This window comes from Falco biarmicus, chromosome 5 (genome assembly GCF_023638135.1).
Source record: "Falco biarmicus isolate bFalBia1 chromosome 5, bFalBia1.pri, whole genome shotgun sequence".
Lineage (NCBI taxonomy): Eukaryota > Metazoa > Chordata > Aves > Falconiformes > Falconidae > Falco > Falco biarmicus.
In genome coordinates this window covers 28,644,805-28,665,214 of record NC_079292.1, presented here as the reverse complement: position 1 = coordinate 28,665,214, position 20,410 = coordinate 28,644,805, and the positions used below count along the sequence as shown (strand labels likewise).

Genomic DNA, 20,410 nt, shown 5'->3' with positions numbered 1-20,410 from the left:
TCTTTCCCACTCCCAGTGCCTCTGGACTCCAGCCACCTCCTTAAACAAACTCTATCATTCCCTCTTCCTCAGTCATACTAGAGCTCAATTTAAAACTACACTTCTATTTAAATAAAGAAGCTCTGGCTCCAGTTAGGCCAAAAGCCCCCTTCCCACTTACAGTTTGGTGTCCTGTTCTCAGAGCCTCAGGTGGGGTCCTGAGAGACCTTCCAGTTCTATCCCTTTGTATCTTACCACTTCACTTACCATGTAGCCTCCATCAGCTCTATGAGAGGTCATTTGTCCACCAGTTTCTTTCTGTGCTTCTGCCCTTAGTTATCTCCCTGACTGGGCGGTGGGTGGCAGATATAGGACACACAGTGGGTGGAAGAATAAAATACAAAACACAAATAAAATTTACTGTAGCCCAAAGTGCTGAGAATCAGGTTTTTTGATTTTTTGTTGTTGTTGTTTTGGTTTCATTTGGTGTTCTTCTTTCATATCACCTTCTGGCTGCTGAAGAAAACTGTCACAACACTCTCCAAACTAGCCAGCTGCAACAAGGTCTTTTACTATCTCATACCAACATACTCTTCATGCCAGTCCCTCTGCTGCCTTCTCCTAGTCGCTCCTCATCCAGGAAACATGCTCTCTCTCTCTCTTCTTCCTCGGCTGCTCTCTCTTCATTGGCTCTCAACCACTTAACAGAACCAGCCACACCTGCACCTTATCTACATCAGCCAGCCCACCGCCCCTGAAGCCAGCCCACAGCTGTAAATTATCAATGCTAATTAACCCAGCTTCGTTCCTCTACAGAAAACCTCTATGGGTTCGTCTTCACACTGCATGAAAAGCTAAGTCATGATCATACAGGCAACGCTCTCTTCTCCTCAATACTCAGTGTTTTCCCTACTATTTAGCCTTGGCTTACACTGTTCCCTGAGCCCAGGAGGTAGCACAGAGCCTCACATAAGGCAAATGAATGTTCAGTCCATCGGACACTAGCTATCTCAATAGGACTGTAGCTCACAGTCCCTAGGAACCACGCAAGGTTCTCCTCAGCATCACCCTCCCAGCTGGGCTGCGCAATGCCAAGCATGAGGAAGATGTGCTGCCCCTCCTGCACACGCCACCGGCCAGAGAAAAGCTCAGTGACATGCTCCAATATCCAGGTGCAATGGTGCTGGTAGTCTCAGTGCACTCACTAAATCCCAAGCAGGGACTAGCTCAAAAGCTGTGTCCCTGCTGTATGATAGTGTGAGTCACAGCCATAGCAGCGTCTGTGAAGATGCACCAGATCATTGTTTATTTAAGACAAATGAGGCCCCGTTTGCTATGATCAGAAAAGGAAGGGGTGACCATAGAAATCAAGGCAGTGCTTTGCTCTAGAGATGGCAAAGGTTATATCCAGTTACCACCCCTTCCTCACCACTCCCCAAAGGAAGAAAGTATCTCTTCCTGAGGTGATGACATAGCTGTTGTCTAATGCAGAACTGCAGAGCCAGAGGGGCTGTGCAAGTGGAAATGTACCGTGAAGAGGCATATTGTTGGCTACCAGGACTTCAGCAAGCACACAGGGCAGTCCCTGAAAGGCCTGAGTTCAGAGGCTGACATCAGCACTGTGGTCCAAAGCTCGCTCAACTAACAACCCATCCCCCTTGTCTACCACACCACTGCCCCCTGCTCACCCCTCACCCACCACCGCGGCTTCACTCAGCACAATTAACAAGAGAGGTCCATGAGCATATGCGGCTGTAGCTCCTGATGCTTCCGCTGCCAGGGTCCTCTGCCCAAAAGGGATCACAGTCCCCAGAGACCGCCCTATGGCAACTTCTCCCACAGGGATATGGGCCCATCTACTGATCCTGACACATGGGGGTTCCCCTTCCCTCGCCTCTCTGCCCAAACCAACCAATACACAGCTAAGGTTCCTGACACCTAACTTCAGAAATCCACTCTGCAACCTACACCGTATACAACTGCATACGGACTGTTCACCCCAAGCCCCCTTCATAAACATCAGAAAGAAGGAGATTTGCTGGGCGTTTGATGTCCATTCCCTCCGTGTGGCTGACAGAAATGGTGCCCTCAGACGCCTCTTTCCCCCCACCGCCAACAGAGCCCCAACAGCTAGTTCAGCTGGAGTTGTTTGGCATTCAGGCTTCTGAGACAAGAGGGGACGGCTCCTAGCTGTGCTGTCTCACCTGGCAGCAGTTAAGCAAATTCAGAGATCAGCTTACAGGTCTTCATCTGCCTCAAGAACCAAATGAACCAACACATGTGTTACAGAGAGAGACCAATAAGCTGAGTACGCAAGGATGGTCTACAGCTTTGCATAAGCACTCTGAACCAAAACTCACTGAAACCTTTATTTTACTTTCTATGGGGTTTGAATCTGGTCAATAAATAAGGCAGAAGGGCACTGCTAATAACTAGGAACTAGAAAAACTGACATAAGCAGTGTAACTGAATTCTCTAATGATGAGATTTGGTAAAAGCACCATTCTTCCCGCTTTCACTAGAAAACACATTGCAGAGAACCACCTTGCTTTGATGGCTGGGGGCAGGGGGAAACAGAACTGTTTTCAGGAGACCTTCTCTACCTTATTTGCTCAAATGTTTTAATAATAATATCTATAGTTGCTCTGACAAACACCCTCCCCTTGTACATGGGGGAGAAGGGGACAGGGGAGGTGAAAATGAAAGCTGGAGGATGCACATTCTTTACTATTTCACCAATGGTATAAATCAAAACATAAATAGCAAGTGTTACTGCAGGGGTGGGAGGGGAAAACCTGGGTAAATTCAGCTCTTAACATGTGCACGGCCCTTGAAGACAAATAACGGTGACTCCCACATCAGCATTTGTCTCTCTGGTTTCCGTGGATAAGTAGGGTACGACCTTGTCTAAATCCCATCCACAAGCCAGAACAAATCTCTATAAGCCTCAGCTGCTCTTTCTGTTCTCAACATATCAGACCCAAAATGCCTCCTCTTTCATCGGGCAGATTCTTCCCCCACTGCAGCTATCCCTGACTTGCACTGCTGATTTACATCGGAAGAGGAGCAGGCTCATCAGCTCATAGAAACTCCTCAGCAAAATCAAATGACCACATCAAAAACCTCCTCAGAAGAAAAGGCTTGGATCCAGCTGAAAAATTAATCACGTGCATGTTTAGTTGTGAAGCAAAATAGAAGGTAAGTTTCTGCTCCCAGTGCACTTGCAGAAGTCTGGAGCAAGGTTCATGGGGATTTTTGATGCTAGGTGACCCCAAAGCTAGGCCTCTTTGCTAATGTGACAGCCATTCTGTTGCTAGCTGTGGTGGCCCTGAGCATCTCTGTAGATTGTTATCTGCTATTTGCAACATCACGGGGTCATTAAAAGACCAAGATGAATTAGGACTTCACTTTTGCCAAGGCAAAGCTGCAACAAGGCTACACGTTCCAGGAAAGTTACTCTAGCCTTATGTGTGTGTTTGCAGATAGTCCTGCTGCCACCAGCATTTCTCTCTTTTTTTTTTTTTTCTTTCTTTCTTTTTAAATTAAAATATAAAATTAAGGGCTTACACCTGGGTAATTTATTTAGGTTACAGGTTAAATTTGGCATCTCAGAGAGAGACATTTAGCTCACAGTGAGGCTACTGCTGCTGTGTGTTTGGTCCCAAGGACAGAGCTGGGTCCGAAGTGTTGAGTTACTGCATCAATGAGGACAGGCAGGGACAAAGTATACAACAAACCCCCCAAACCCCTTACTGTTAGTCCAAAATTAGGAGTTCATTTGTTAGAGGGGTTCTTCTCCCACAAAACCCTAGAATAACTTCCCATAACAATGAGTCAGACAAAGCCCTTACAGCCAGTCTGCTTTGGGAATACATCCTCTTTCACCCTTGATCCCTGCGGCCCCGAGATGAGCTACATGAAATCCACACTCTCAGCAAACGTGTGCATTTACAGTGGTGCCACAGCCCTTCTGCTTATCGGGATGGACTGGATTTATTTGCTTTTCCAGAAAACACACGGTGCAATGACACAGGAGGGAGGAATTGCACCTCCTGGCCTGGGTAGGTGGCTGCTCTGCAATGAAACATCCAGGTGTGATGACAGAAGAGGAATCTGCCTTTGATTAGAGCTGTTGTTCAGGTTCTAACTTGTCTGTTGTACTGTTCCTGGGTCTTTCAAATGCCTCACATTTAATCAAGGTATGACACAGCAGAGTCCAGAGGAGTCTATGGCCTCAAAGATGACTTTTTAGGGCTGTGATTTAGCTCACAACTCTTGGCCCAGCCATAGTGGTGAGGAGCGGGTGACCATGGAGAGCCATTTCTCCTCACCTTCTCTGCTGAAGTCCCAAACTTGCTATATGCAGCGTGCAAGGCCAATTCATTAGGTTCATTATCCTTTTCTGGCTACATCCCTTCCTAAGGGCAAGGGCTTACCTCCTTTCTGTCCTCTGATGGTTACGAAGGTCCTGCTAAATCCAAACGAGGCAGCCTGACCTTGTGAAGTGATGCCAGCACTGTTGGGATCATCAGTGTGTGGCCATGCATGTCCCACATTGAGTGGATATAGATATAGAAGATACCTTCTCTGGTCCCAAAAGCAAAAGTACCTCCATCTTTTAGGTATATCTCTCTTCCTTGAAAGATCCTTGTCTGTTCTGCCTACAGGGAATGGTCCCTACCACATCCTATCACCCAAAGCCACCTGCCATGGCCCTGTTCAAATGCGCCACAGCCAGCCCTGGGTCTGTGCTGACAGTTACACCATCTTGCTGACTACAGCACAGTGCTCAGCCCTGTTATTTTATTAACACAACCAGTAACTCCAGACACACAGTAATGACCAGGATATGCTTCTTCTCAGGACCATGTTCAGTGGCTCACACTAGCTACCAGGTAGAGCTGTGCATCCTGCCCAACAGGAAGGAGCGGGCAGCAGGTCCCAATCCTTTGCTTAACACCAAAGATGGTCCAGCAAGGAAAATAAATATCACTGGGGGAATGTGATCTAGACATCATTTATCTAGTTTGGACTGGGACTTGATTCGTGCTACATAAGATGAATATTTGGGTTCACCAAGTTCACTTGGATCTCTAGAGACTTTCACCTTTCACCCTGAAAGCACACAGTGGCTCCCCATTGCTCACAAGGTCAGAGTTTGAGGAACAGGCAAGCTTGCATTATTGCAGAGTCTGAGTGGGTCCACCCTGGTTCTGTACGGCCTCCATTCCTTGACGAAGCAATAGGCAGAAAGGTTTTATGCCTCATAGACCACCCAACAGGAGGTAATTAGCTCATTCTGTCCCAGGCACTTCTTCTGCAGGGTTATCTTGCTTTCTTACACGGAACGAGGATGCTCTTCCCTTAGCTGTTCTGGCAAGGTGTGTAAGCGTGAATCCTCATACCCAGGAATGATGCTAACAAAGCCAAGGAAAGAGCCAAATCTTAAACTGAAGAGCACTTCTGTACAATGTGCCAGACCTCAGCGCAGGTGAATCTCTAGCTTCTGCAGTAGGGAGGAATGTACTAGCCGCCCCCAGCCCCACACCCACCTTTCACTATATACCTATCCATCTTCTACCCACCTCATTGTACCCAGCACCTCCTTCTTAGGCTGTTGGTCTACACAGGGATTTTCCTGCCCCAGATTGCTGTCGTGATGAGGCTGAGGTTTACCCTACCTCCTCCACTCAATGATCCACTTCTGCAGGCACGCCTGCATCTTCTCCTATGTTACCACCAGTGCCTGGAATGACCTTTTCAAACCAGTTTCAAACACGATTTCCCTGTCTTTCTAAATTATAAAACCCTCCATGAGCAGTAGGTGGTGAGCTGGTGGGTTTTGTTGCCATAAAAAATTCTGTCAAACACATTTGATACAGAACCACTTTTTCAACTTAAAAGAATTAAATATTTTCTGAAGAAAAGCGATGGTTTTTGCTCTAGGAACACGAGGTGCAAAATCTGAAATGTTTTGATTCAGCCAACCTATCATAATGCCTCATGGAAACTACAGATAAGGTTCCCTCATATCGTCATTCTTTCTGTCAACCAGGTTTATCCACAGGACCACCACATCTTCCATGAACGCTGCTCCCAGTAACACTGAGAACGGAGCCAACACCTTTCTGTCACACCTAAAGAGGTCACGGTGCACCATGGAAGCTTCCGGAAAGCAACTGAATGGAAAAGCATGTACCATCTCTAACTAAATTCCTACAACACAGAATAACAGCATTCAGAATAAGAACATTTTTGTTATGGACCAAAATATTTCCATTAAAGAACCAGAAAGACCTGAATATTTTCTGTGTTTTCGAAAGGAAAACACTTTTATATCTCTTGTCCTCTAAAACCAACTGAATCTGTAACCCTGAAGCTTCCAGCTTAGACGCTGCTCTTCTAACACCTTACGGGAGCATGTCACTATGCCCATGAAGAGCTGCTGTCTTGCAACACACGAGGTTGCAAGACTTCCTCCTTCCTTCCATCTCCTTCTTTCACCATTTCTACTTCCATATGTACCATGCTTTTGCTACCTTTGCTATAACTCATTCTTACGTACATTGCAAACTCTTTAGGATCAACTTCTATTTTTATGTATTCATGCACTATCTCATCCTCAGCTCCTGGTCAGGGCAGTTGGAATTATGGAGACCATCCTCCTACTGTCATGTTTGCTGATAATTATAGCGTGCTTAGTACAGAAAGGTTTTTATTGCCAGCTTTGAATTCCTTTACATATCATGGAAGATGTTCCAGCCATCTCCTATAGGCACCTCTCTCTGATCTCACAACAAATTATTTCCTTTAAGTGCTAATGGTCTGGAAACCCTGGATGAAAACTGGATTTTTCATCATTGTAGGTGCCTTGTCTATGCTAGGAGATGATTTCAATGCAGCAATACTTTGATAAAATAATACATACTTCTCAGAAAAAAAAAAAGACACTTCTTATAACTGCTTTTTCTGTTTTTCCTGTTTGTAGTCAGCGAGGATAAGATGCAGGGTGAGTTGCAAATAAAAAAATTATGCCATGAAAGATATAATTTCTCCATGAAGAGTCTCTTCTGCTCCTGGAGAAGTGATGTCACCTCCTGATGGAAAGGTAACACTGTTGGGTAAAGTTCACGGCCTGATTTCTGGATCCCCTGAGGCTGTTCACCGTTCTGCTGGCCAGGCGCCTCTTGTTGCCTGCAAGCCCCTCGCAGGCAGTTCACAGCTACTTTCTCCATAATCTTTGTGCAAAGCACAGAGGTTTTACCCCTGTTTTAGAGCCAAGCCCAGACTGACATGCAGATCAGGTCCTTGACAGCTTAGAGACAGAGCATCAAACATCTGTAGGTTAAAACTTTTGGCCACGGAGGAAAAGCATCACAGAGGACACAGCACAACGGGCTCCTGTGATGAGCTGAACCCAGCGGCCCCGCTCTCCCCATTGACCTGGCAGGGTGAGGATGCCCTAAAATGGTCTCAGCACTAAGACTCCCTTCACTTCCCCCATGAAATGGTGAGTTCAGCAGACGTAACAGAAATCACAGGAGCAGCAGAATCAGGCTGAGTAGGACACACAGATGGCCACAAGATTCGTAACGTCCCCGTTTCACTTGTTTATCAATTGGAAATTTTTTTGTCTTTTAGGGTTGGTGTTTCCTGTGCATCTGCTCTGACTGTATTGTTGTGTCTCCTGGAGATAAGTGGGACACTTGCACTTGACAGCGGTAAGGAAAAGGGAATACACTTCTTCTGAATGAATGCCAAGGAAATTAAAAGATGTAATAATAGAGGCAGTTGATTACTGAGAAGCAATCCAGCCCCAAACAGGTCAAATGTGATGTGGAAATGACCATTCACAAACCCCAGAAAAATACGGCATAGAGCTCTATCATCTGTAAATCTTAGGGTTCTTTACAGTTCAGATAAATATCAAGAAATTCACTTGAGAGATAACTGAACCCTACATCCACACTGCACACATGGCATCGTGGTGAGAAAGACAGTTACGTGAAAGCTGCACCATTTTCTTTTCATCCTGCTCCGGGTACATCCTACACAACCGTATGCTTCTTCCATTCAGCATTTCTGCCCCAAAGGAGCAGACACAGGCAAGTATTCTTACACATTGGTGGAAGTAAAAATATCCCACAACAGGATGGCACAACTCTGCCCCAGCAAGCTGCTCCAAAGCAACGGTGTTGCTACAAGGTATGATACAAACCAGAGGAATTATCTGTTGCTATAACAGCTGTGTGTAATTTGTAAAGCAGTCTGGGTTCATTTCACACACATCATCAGCATCAATAAACGTTTCTACTGCTAGATGTGATCTGGTTGGTAGTGACAAATTAAAAATCTCCAACAGGCCTGATAAATCACTAAATTAACACAAACAAGTAACGATACAAAAAGCACTTTGCAATTGGCTACAGGGAACGGTCTATAGTTCATGCTGCCTGTGCCAATGTTTTCCTTCCAGCCAGACCTACGACCAGGAGTCAGATGCTCCAGTTAGGATGCAAGTGCAGGCAAACAGAGAACACCACCACGGAATGGAAACAAACTGTCACAGCGAGCTCGCGGGCTAACACAGACTGCCTTCTGATGTCGAGCACGAACGTGAGCTGGTGGACAAGTCTGTGTGAGAGCAGGCAGAGAGCATATGAGTAACCCTGTGAGGGAACTGTGGACGCGGATGAAGCTGTAGGTACCTGTGATCAAGGCTCTGGTTAATCCTACAGACGATGGTGCACATACAGGTTTTGGATGTTCATACTACTGCATTTCTCTTCCTTTTCTGTTTTGAGAATCACTTGTTCGAAGCTCAGGCAAAGGACAACACTGCTTACACAGATTCTGGCTTCAGCAAAATGGGAAGCAAGAGCAGAATTTGCAGCCAAGTGTGTTAACTTCGATTGACAAACATATATGTAAACAGCCAAGAGCAGCTCCTGCAGGGCAGCTCTCCCAACAGTTAGTACTTTGCCTCCCTCCTAGGCTGCCACAGAGCTCTCCGCAATTAAACCCAGAGGGGAAGAAAAGAAACCAAAAAGTTGCTATCAGAATTTATATTCACCGTATCGCCCTCTTCAGAACAAAGGGGGAGGATATACAGAGACTAACCGGGAAAAGATGCCAAGGAGGAAAAAGAAAAACTTGCCATGCTGGGAAGCTAAGCTGCTGGGGCTCTCCTTCCTTCCATCCCTCCTTCCTCATCCCTCCTTCTAGGCCTTTCCTTTGAAACCCTCCACCTCTGACGTGATGGTGAGGCACACACCGCATCCGTGAGCAGCTCTGAGAGTCAACTGAGTGACTTTCTTTGAAAGGAAACAGACTTGAGGCAAGGGGAAAAAAAATTAGTTAGCTCCACCCTGGCAGTGTAATAACCCCCTGCTCATAGCTCTCCTAGCTGTGAAAAAAAAAAAAAAAAAGAAAAAAAAAGAAAAGTTTTACCCAGCGTAGCAGTGTGATTACAAAAAACAGCCTGGGCACAGGGGCGCTGCTGAGATGCAGGGTGGGGGGATCTGAATCTTGATGGGGCTTTGAAAAAAATCCCAAAGGACACGTAGAAGTGGGGAGAAAGTCTAACTAAACTCTGCTTTGCCTATGTCGCTGCAACTGTGGCATCGCCTTAAAGCAGCAAGTCTTTCAAGTCAAAAACTTCTGAGCATTACTTGCTTCATTCATCATGTGTCCTTGTAGAGGTTGGCCCAAAAGTCACGCAAGGAAAATGAGGGGTTCAGCATGGATTAGGGAGCTTTGGCAAGTGAAGGCTGGTGGACGTCAAAGTCTTATGTCCAGCCTAGACACCAAAAAAGAGACAGAGGCAACAACCCAGAGCCTACACTGGGATCCACATTCAAGTCTGATGTCAGGAAATCACCTCTAATGTCCAGGACATCAGTTGTCTCAGGAAGCTGCTTGATGCCTTCAGCTGAATCCAGCCCTGCTCCACCACAACCAGGTGGGACAGGAGCCTCCTGGGAGCAAGTGCTCCTTGTTGGTCCCTCACCTTGGCTCCTAAAGCACATTCCTCAGAAACTCAAAAATGCCTGGTAGCCTCAACTGGGATGTGGAGTCCTTTCTTCAATCAAAAAAAAGGATAAAAAAATATAAAAACCACAAGTCCAGGACCTGAAGGATTTGGCTGTTTAAAAATAGAAAAGTCAGAACCTTGCCCTATTCACTGCAAATAGTTTTCTCCTCACCTTGCCTTTTTTTTTTTTTTTAAATAGCAAGTTCAGTGAAACTTTATTTCTTCCTGCCCTAGTAACCCTACTAAATAATCTGCTATTAGCATCACTCAGTTGAGTGGCTTTCAACTGCTTAAGTAATTTTCTTCGCTACTGTTGTTTCATGGGTGGAAATTGAAAAAGCGAGCCCATAAAAAGCTTTCCGCCCCTGCAAAGTTATCACACCACTGGAGATGACACAGAAGTACTGCGGTGAAGTTAGTGAAGTTGCATCGCAGTTACAATTGCAAAGGATCCCATGACATCCAAGAGTTTAACTTCATTAGCATTCCATAAAATCCCCCAGGTCTGAGGCCGAGCGGCCAGGCTGGGTTTCGAGCCTTCTCCTTGGCAGTGCCACGCCGCTGCGCAGGGGTAATGGGGACAGTCCCTCTCTCCTTACCGCTCAAACCTGCTTTCAAACTCATCACAGCGCCAGTGGGTAGAATATTACAAACTCGATTTGAAAACAATATACCCAGCCACTCACACCACATTGCCTCTACAGCTAGACTCCTCGCTGTCTGTTGCATTACATACTGATGTGACAAAGGAACACCTACAAAACATCACTGAACCTAGCAGGGGAAAGTATTTTCCCTTTCTATTTTCCCCAGTTTGTTTGCTGTGTTGAATAACACTTTGGCTGCAGTTGTTTTTAATTGTTTTTCTTATTTTCCCCTCTCCTTTGTATTGCATGAAGGAGATTGCACATAGGAGAAAACACTTTTTTAAAGGTAGGAAAATGTGATTATGAAAGCACAAACACTTGCAAAAGACATCAGGTGTAGGTCCTGCGAGAAATTTAAACTCTTAATTAAGGGGGGGATGGGGGTGGTGGTGTGTGGGAAGCAAAAACCCAAAAGCTCTTTGGCTAAATGTCAAGTTGCCAGCCTTAATACCGGCAACAGCGCAAGCATCGATAGCTGAAGCCGAACGCCCCGAGCAGCGCCCAGGTACCGTGGAAACCTCCCAGCACCAGCAGCGCCCCGGACGCCCCCGCGCTGCCCCCGCACTCCCCCGCTCCGCAGGCGGTACCTGCTGCCCGCACGGCTCGGCGCAGCCCGGTGCACTCAAACCCGGCTCGGCTCGGCGCAGCCCGGTGCAGTTAAACTCGGCTCGGCTCGGCGCAGCCCGGCGTTCGGCTCGGCGCAGCCCAGTTCAGTTGAGTTCGGCGCGGCGCAGCCCAGCCCAGTTCAGTTGAGTTCGGCGCGGCGCGGCGCAGCCCGGTTCAGTTAAACCCGGCGCGGCTCGGCGCGGCGCAGCCCGGCCTTGGCACGGCGTGAGCCCCGCTCAGCCCGGCTCTGCCGAGGCCCCGCCCGGCTCAGCCCGGCCCGGCCGGGCGCAGCGCAGCGCTACCCGCCGCCCCCGCCCCGCGCCCGCCGGGCCCCCCGCCGGGGCTGCCCTCGCCGCCTCTTCCTCCCCCTCCCCCTCGCCCTCCTCCTCCTCCTCCTCGGCGCCACCCAGCGCCGCGCGTCCCCCCCTCCCCGGGCCCGCCGGCCGCCCCCCCCGTGGTTACCCCCGCAGTCCCCGGGGCTGGGGCCGGCTGGGCGGTGGGCATCGTGCCGGCCCTGCGAGCTGCCCCGCTCCGGGGCCGGGCGCGCCCGCTGCCCTCTGCAGGCAGGGAAGCCGCGGCTGCGGGGCAAGGCTCACCGAAAAACTAAGTAATTCGGACAACCCGATTTTTTTCAGGCTAGAGCTGCGGGGTGCGGGGAGGCTGGGGGGTGCGGGGGTTGCAGAGGGGAGCCAAAGAGGAAGCCTGTCCCCATTCATCACGTTACATTCTCGGCCATGGGTGTTTGAAATGTTTCCCTTCCAGCCAAGCCCAGTTCCGACCAGGTTATTGTATGAACAAAAGCCCGGTGGTACTTGTGCGGTGCCCCCCTTCAGGGCTTGAAGGTGTCAGAGGTGGGTTTTGCCTGGGACATCCCCCAGGAGGTCAGCTCTGCGGGTCCTGTGGCTTCCTCCTGTGCTGGAGGGTTCGTTGTGATGTTGGCGGCTGGAGACAGGTGGATCTGGAGGGGGAAACTGGCCTGGGAACCTGGGAGAGGAGCAACAAGAAGGAAAGGAGACCCCAGAAATGTGGGTGCCAACGGATTTAGGAGAGGACAGTGTGAAATGCCCCCATCCTGCGAAAGCACACCAGCCTTGTGAGGCTGGTGGGCTTCACCCCTGCTCAGCAGTCAACCAAGTAGTCACAGCTGTACCTAGGACACCCACAGATGTCCCTCACACCCGTGACGTTCCCACAGGAGACACGAGGCCATGTTCAGGTACCTTCTGTGGGTCCTAAGGCCCTGGCGAAGAATCTCAGATGGTGTTTCCCTAAGAGGTCAACACACCATTAGAGGTGCAGAACATGCCATCTCCAGGCTCATAAAAGAGGTGTTTTATTTGAAATCATCCAAACGAGGTGTTTAGAAATTTTAGGACCTGTAAGTGCCTGCTTTGAACAGGCTGGGATGGGTCTTTGAATGCCATTGTAGTAATTTCACCCTTGTTGCTGATCCCTAAAGTGTAAAGTATGCGTTAAAATAAAGAAAAGGTAGGCAAAGCAAGGCAAAGGGAAAGTCTGCTGGGATTTTGGAAATCAAGGGAAATTAATTACTTTCAAAGAGTGGTTCTGTCCTGTTTTCTGTAACAATTTGAGCTGAGTATAACACCTATTCCTGTTACCAGCAGGAGAGAGAAGTTTCACGAAGCAGATGATTTTGCATTTTAATTGCTCACACACCATTAACTTACACATCCATCCTTCCTGTCTGCATCAGTCCATTACACTGGGGGTGAGAGGTGGGGTGGGGGCAGGAGATGTAGTGTTGATACTGCGAGCGTGCAGAACAGCTTCTTTCACCCCATGTGAAGGTGAGCTGTATATAATTAAAATCATGTATCCCCACCCCAGCCTTAAGTTTTCAGCTCTGCTGTTTGCTGTTGCTACAATTTGCACAGGAACGTGGTGGTTGGAGGACCATTGTATCCACCTGCACTTAGGATGAGCCTAAGCTTTGGGCGTCTTGGTGGCATATGCCCAGCTGCGATGCAGCCCCACGGTCCCTCCCGCATTCCCTGCCCCCACTGATATTGCCCCTTGCCCCACGGGCTCCCACCCTGGGGGACAGAGCACGACACAGCAGCCGGTTACATGAGGATCATTTTGCCTATAGGAAATTCTGCAGGTGTGCAAATATTCAGGCTCAGGATTAGTTTCTGTGTATCACAGAGAACAGCTCATCAGGCTGCTTAGCTCCAACACTGGGGCAGAAAAAAGTTTTCAACCTGTGTCTTCTCCCAGCAAAACATCTGGCTGTACAATGACAAGATCCCAGAGCAGGAGCAAGCTTTGGTAGGACATCTTGACATCTTCCGGCCCTTGCCCCAAGGAAAAACTAAAGGGCGCATTCACACATTTTGTCCCTCCAGACCTCAGGTGCCATCTTCGTGCCTGCCGGCTACATTCCCTTCATGTGTAACCTAAACCTCCCTTGCTACGATTTAAGCCCATTTCTTGCTACGGAATCTCATAGAATGGTTTGGGTGGGAAAGGATCTTTCAAAGTCACTTAGTCCAACACCCCTGCAAAGAACAGGGGCATCTTCAACCAGGTCCTACCCCCCAGAGACACGGGGAACAGATTTTCCCCTTCTTTTTCGCAGCAGCTTTTTGTACATTTCAAACCGACAGTGCTGTAGCCTGGGCAGCAGCTGCCATATTAATTACCCAGCTGTCACAGAGCTTCCACCGAAACACCCATTGACTGCCGTATGTTATTATTGTCATTTGACTTGTACAACTCATCAGGCATTGCCTTCTACAAGGCCACTCCTGTGGGTGTAGGTATCTGGAAACCAAAAGCCCTTAAAGCTGCATCTTTCTGGTGGAAAATGTCACCACAAGCCATCGTGTTTTCTTTCCTGTATTTGAAAACCACCCACTTTTTCAGTAAGAAAAAAAAAAAAAATCAAACTAATTGAGCGCTTTGCCTGGGCAATGGGCCTTTCTGAAGAGTTTCATTCTCAAAATATTTGGTCTTTGTTGTTTGGTTTTCAAGGATGATTATTTGCAGTTTGTTGTTAATTTAAAGGAGGTGTGGGGAAAAAATAACAAGGGAAAACATTTAATAACTGCTGCGAAAGAAGGTAAAATATTCCTCTTGCTTTGAATTAATTGAAACTCTATGAGTCAATGCACTTGAAAAATAAAGAAGTAAATATAGCAGGCTGGGTAATTTTCAATGTTAGAATAACACTAAAACAGAGCTTTTTATTTTTTTACCTCCCCAAAGGTTTTCATTTCTGCTCAAAGTGTGTGCTGCACGTTAACACGAGGTTCACATTTCAGTCTCTTCTAACAGTCATAAAAAAAAAGGTTTGGAAAGGACCAGAGGGTTCACTTCATCCCTCCTACAACACGGTGGGTCTGGCGCTCCCAAAGCACCCGTTCCCGAGGGAAGCCTGCCTGCCCGGCTGTCACACATGTCCAGCTCAGGAGCTCCCCGGCCTCCTCAGAAGAGGACAGGAAATGCAGCGAGAGAATCAAACCGCTTGCAAAACACTGTGTGACAGTGCATATCTGCCAGACTTCACCAGAAAAGGTTGAGTAACGATGGGAGAATCTTTCTACAGGGACCACTCTGATTTTACCTCCTTGGAACTTCTTGACTGGAGATAATGTATCATCTCTTTCGAGCTATAAAGAGAAATAAGTCAACTGTGATGCTGGTCTTACCACTGGTGTTTTTTGCAGTACCCTGCAAGAGTTTTTAGTCTCTTACCAAGGACCAAGAGAACATACGATGCAAAATATGTTCCTAGTTAATCAAGTCTGCTCAGCTGTGATTTTATAAAGGTTCACATTTCTTTTTCTCAGTCCCTATTCAGTCATTTTGGGTTCGATATTACAGTTCTTCAGCAGCCATGAACTGGTAGCATTCAAAATAATCAACTTAAGCAGATGCATAAAACAAATTTTAGGGCAAAGGCTGAGGGAGGCAAAGCCGCTGCTTGCCCTTCCCTGCTGGTTCTCATACTCTGCCTCTCCCCTGTCTGTGTCCTGCCTCCCCACCCCAGGTTACGGCTTCCTCACTTTGCTGACTCAACTGATCGCCTCACCGTGCTCTCAGCCAGAGCAGCAAAACAGTCTGGATTGAAGAAAAACAAGCAAAGCAAAATTGAAAAGGGAAAAAAAAAAAAAAAAAAAAAAGATTTGCCCTTGCCTGTAACAGGCATCATTTTTGCAGGGCATGGCCATGTGAAGAGCTGAGTGAACACAGCGGTGGTGACGAAGAGGTGAAGTGGGTGGTGGAGGAGTAGGAGCAGGTGAAAACCTCCCCAGCCAGCTTCATAGCCAAAAGGCTTATGGTGTGTGACCACTGCTCTAGTTGGCACTGCATGAGAGGTGTGCTGCTTTGAAACTGCTAGGAAAATACAAAGTCATTTGTGATTAGAAGCTCCTCTCCTGTCCTGGAGAATAGCCCCTCATTGCTCATGGGCAAGCAATACCCCTTCACTGACTTCTGCACCATCCCTAGTAAGTCTCCATGAAAAGGGGATCATGGAAAGCTGGCTGCAAGCTTGGCCTGTTCCTATGCCTGGACATTAGCTGTTGACCACCCTTGGAGAAAAATGGCCCAGTCTGGGGGTTGCAGGACTGCTGATGCACATACTCTTGCCTTTCTTAGCTCCTTTGATAAGATTAATTAATTGCATGGGGAAATCTGAAGCAAAATCAACAGTAGTCATCTTTGAAATCACAGCATCACAGAATGGTTGAGGTTGGAAGGGACTTCTGGAGGTCACCTTGTCCAGCCTCCTTGCTCAAGCAGGGCCACACAGAGCTGGTTTCCCACAACCATGTCCAGGCAGCTTTTGAATGTCTCCAAGGATGGAGACCCCACAATCTCTTTGGGCAACCAAATGACGTTAGGCTCTTCTTGTAATGTATTTATATATCCTCTGTATCTACTGCCTTCCCAGTTAAAAGCACTTTAGTTCAAGTTCAGTTAGAATTAGCAGAAGTCATTGGCCAGGGACGTCATAGAGGTTAAGAGATCAGCGGGATTCCAGGTAGGCTCGTATTTGTCTTTGTAACTTGCATTGGTATTCAGCACAGAAATTTGTACCCCTCTAGAGAGTACTCTGAAGACAAGGTGACTGGAAGGCTGATCAGTCATCTTCTGCTGCTGTGCTGACAATACAGGGCTTTTTGTTTTGAACATGAGATCTTTTTTCTAGTTTTAGATCTGGATGTCTGAGTTCTTAGCCTTGCTGCTGACAACTCACATCATGGTGCGCTCCCATCACTGATATCTGTACCGGGATTTAAGCTGCAGCATAGCTGAAATCTGTGTCATGGCTAGAAGATGCTTATGATGCTTTTCGAGGTTGCACAGATATTCTCCTTGGAGACATAGTTGCCTCCTTCAAACTAATGGGCTCCAGCACCCCAGATGGTGAGGGCTCTTGCATTTGATCTAGTGATCATGCATTCATAATGGGATTGAACCCTCCTCCCAGGAATATAGAATTTTATGATTTTTTTTTTAATTATCTGTGCGGTTTCAGCAGACAGACAGTCACAGATTCCTATTTTTCAAATAAATAGTTTGTCAGGATGAGCAATAGGACACCATGATGTTAATACAAATTTGGAACTTCAATGAATACTATCTCATGTAATGGTGAGGTGCTGAGAAGTTTTTCCTGGTAACTTTGATTCTGGGTTATACACTGCAGTAACACAAAGTAGTTTGTCACTAGTATTCAGAAGTGCTGAGCGTCCGACACAGAAACCGCTTGTGCTGGTGCAGTATGAAATCCTAAAAGGCACCAAGTCCTAGCAGCAAGTAGCCTCCCATTTGGAGGAGGCAAGTCCAACAGAACAGGCTGTCTAAGGCAGGACCAAGTTCTCTCACATCCAGCATGTGAGTACCTCCTAGTTTTTCATACATTTATCCTTACTGTGCCCTAAAAAGGAACAGCTTTCCCTCTTTCACAGAGAGGAGGCCGAAGCCCAGGAACACCGCAGGGCCATGTCTAACTCTTGGGTAACCAGTCACACCTCCCCACACTGTGAGTCTCCAGACATCTCATCTCAAGGTGTCCTTTGCTCTTGGAGCTGTCTGGAAGGCATGTGGTGAGAACTGACAGGTCAGGCCTGGCAGGGGAGAAGGTAGAGACTTGTCCCATTAGAGAGTCTTTCCTGAGGCATGGCATGAATCGATGCCAGAAGCAGCTCCAGGTGGAGAAGACTTCACCAAAGGAAGACCCGATTTAGCACAGGAAAGAGTCCAGGAGATGCGGTATCTGGTAGATGTGCACACAGCCACCAGTGGTCATGTAAGCACCAAGTGGACTCTTCCACCAAAGGCATACACAGATGCTCATTAGTGATCTTTACAGTCTCAGTAATGCATTTTCCAGGAAAGGCTTTGAGAGAAGTCATCCATGGTTTAGCAAACGGGGCTGTGAAACCCAGACATAGCTGGAAAGGTGTGGTGGGCTAAGCCTGCTAAACCCTGACTCAGCCCGCTCTGCCTCTCTCCCAACCCAGCACAGGGATGCTGAGCAGCCCCTTGCTCCACTGCCATCTCACTATTCTGATGTGTGCTGAGGCCATGCTGTCACCTTCTTGGTGCTGCAAAATGAACACCAATCTACCTCCTGTGCTTGGTGTGCACCAGTGCCACCTCCTAGCTGGGTGCAGCCAGCCAAATCCCAGCCCTTTCTGTACTTTCTGCCTCTCCTCTGTAACCGATCTATGAGCTGGCGTGAACAAAAGTTGACCTGTGAAGGTCTTTGTTTTGTTTCTCTGAATTCTCCCTGTGTTTCTCACGTGAGCTGGCCTGCTAATTATTTTGAATTGGCCTATTCACAAGAAACAAGGATGCCAGCAGACAGCGTTGCTTCCCAGTGAAATTTTGCTAATAATGAGTTATTTGGTTGGGTGCTGTGGTGTGCATGCTTCTGCTAAATTTCCCAGAAATCTGTCTTCTCTGCTGCAGAGTTAATGGAAGTTGGAGTGAGCAGAGGCTGCTGACGGTAACATTTCAGACAGGACTTTGTGGTGAATATTTTGGGTGAGGAGTGGGTTTGCTGGCTTGCTTTCTTTTAGTGGTTAAAGCGAAATGTCAAAACTTTTTCTTCTCAGTGCTATGAAAATATCTGATGCGAGTGCATTTACCATCAGCGGTGGCTGATGGAAACGTGTCAGGCTGTGGTTAAGGGAACCATTGTCACACCCTTTCTATTATGGCCACAAAATTCTCAAAATTATGATCTTCCACAGTAGCCTCTGTTCACCAGAGCATGCTGTGTGTCCAGGATTCTTTTTCCATCAATGACCTCAGCTTTGGGACAGCCCGCAAGGGTCATAATGGACTCACTTTTTAGCAACATGGAAGAGAACAAGATCAGATGGTGTTAAACGTGTCAGCTTCCCTCTGAAAACCAAGTGCCCTCAGGCCGGCACTGGCAGCCAGGGGAGCTGGCCCTCAGAGATAGATGCTACAGAGCTTTCAGCTAGGATCAGGAAGAGGTACTTGGAGCCATGCCCTGAGCAACTGCAACATTAGGAAGGTACCTGAAGATAAGGTGAGCAATGATCCTCCCTTTCTCTCACTGGCCACGGTCAATGAGTTATAACCCACCTGGGTACCCAAATGTCAGCAGCATTGCTACCAGGAGTAGAAATGAGATTTCAGCAAGGGAAGAAATAAAAGGGAGTTCCCCAGGCATTTCATGGCTGTGGCTTAGCTGTGCACTCGCTGTTCATTGGTACTTTCCTACTAATGACTGAAGACCACTCCACCAATGCCTTAGAAACATAACTTTGCTTTGTGTGATCCTCGTGTCCACTGTGTTCAAGGGGTCTGGCAGAGTAGACAGAGGCACCAAGGACTCCACAGTCCTGTTAGGAGACTGGAGGAGAAAAAAGAGAAAGAAATCAAGGACAGATTAGTGCTGTAGGTGACCTTCAGTACCCTGTCCGAGCCACGAAGTGTGGGAAGATGAGCGGGCTGTGACAGAGGGACAGGAAGAGCACACATGCAGCATGGTGGTGATTTGAGGCAGCACACAGCGAAGACACTTGCTTTGGGTAGGTGTGAACCCAGAGGATGTTGCCTCACTTGGCTTGGTTTTGGGGATGCCAGTGCTGCTGCCTGCCTTGCAGTACAGTGTGAAAATACCTGAGCTCATTTGAAACAAGCTCTTGTAGCTATTTCAAGGAGTTGTTCTGTGACAGGTGTGGGGGGCTGGAGGGCTGATTGATCATATCAAGAAGTCAATATCTGTGCATTAGATCACAGTCATCTTTGCATATTGTCCTTGTCATTACAGCAATGAAAGTGCAGCTTTAGGATAACCTAACAACTGGCTGTGAGCCTCCTGGACCCCTGGCATGCAATAAAGCCTGGGCTGCTTAAAAGCTCCTCTTGTGGGGTGGTAAACAAATGAAAGCCATGGTACTGCTTCATGGTCTAGTCACGTCTCTGTTTAGAGAAGGTCAGGATCTGAAGGGTGAAAAGACCCCAGAGCATCCTTTCCCATAGGATATGTTCTAGCCATGCTCCTGGGGCCTTACACATTTACCCCAACCCCAACTGCCCAGTCCTGGAGTATTTGCTTATTAAAAGCAGGTCATCACAGTAGCAGGTCAAGCTATTTTGTCTCCGGTGCATTTGGTTTGAACCTTTTGCTTTCCAGACAATGATAAACGCAACTGTATAAGAATAATTCCTTTTACCTCCAGCTTCATTTGGTTTTTAGAGAGAGCTCTTAGAAAGGATTACATGGGTGGAAGCCTGCTCAGTAGTGCCTGCTAATGAGAGCAAAAACAAAAGATGGACAGGAAAAACAAAACTGCAATCGCTTTTCTGTTGTCTGATCCAAAGTGGTTTATCCTGTGATTTCTTCAGGATTTGTAAGAAAAAAGCTCAAACATACCCTGAAATTAAATGACTGTATTGTAGAAGGTCCCCCCACGCAAGAGGCAAGAGCATCACTCTAGTTGTACTTGAGCTTAAGTGGGACTTCGGTAATAAGCAGGCTTTGTGTTTTATCTTTCAGTACAGCCCTGCGGATTTGAACTTAATCTGGGTGTTATGTAAGGCATCAAGGTACTATAACACTAAATGCCTCAGAAGTAACAATTGAAATCAGCAATTCTTTTCATTTGTGCCTCCGGTGTGTACTCAAATGCTC

The 20,410-nt window shown here is 47.4% G+C and overlaps 1 protein-coding gene across 3 annotated transcripts in view; it reads right to left on the bottom strand.

Annotated features, from left to right (window-relative positions):
- PRKCQ (protein kinase C theta) overlaps positions 1 to 11,576 on the bottom strand; it is a 66,872-nt gene extending 55,296 nt beyond the window's left edge. Inside the window, exon 1 of one of the 3 annotated variants that reach the window (XM_056341105.1) lies at positions 11,247 to 11,576. The gene's annotated coding sequence lies outside the window, so the exon portion shown is untranslated. Of the gene's footprint in view, positions 1 to 8,687; positions 8,705 to 9,132; positions 9,285 to 11,246 lie in introns of those variants that run through there. The other 2 variants (XM_056341106.1, XM_056341107.1) reach the window with 2 other exon arrangements.
- Positions 11,577 to 20,410: the final 8,834 nt, after the last annotated feature.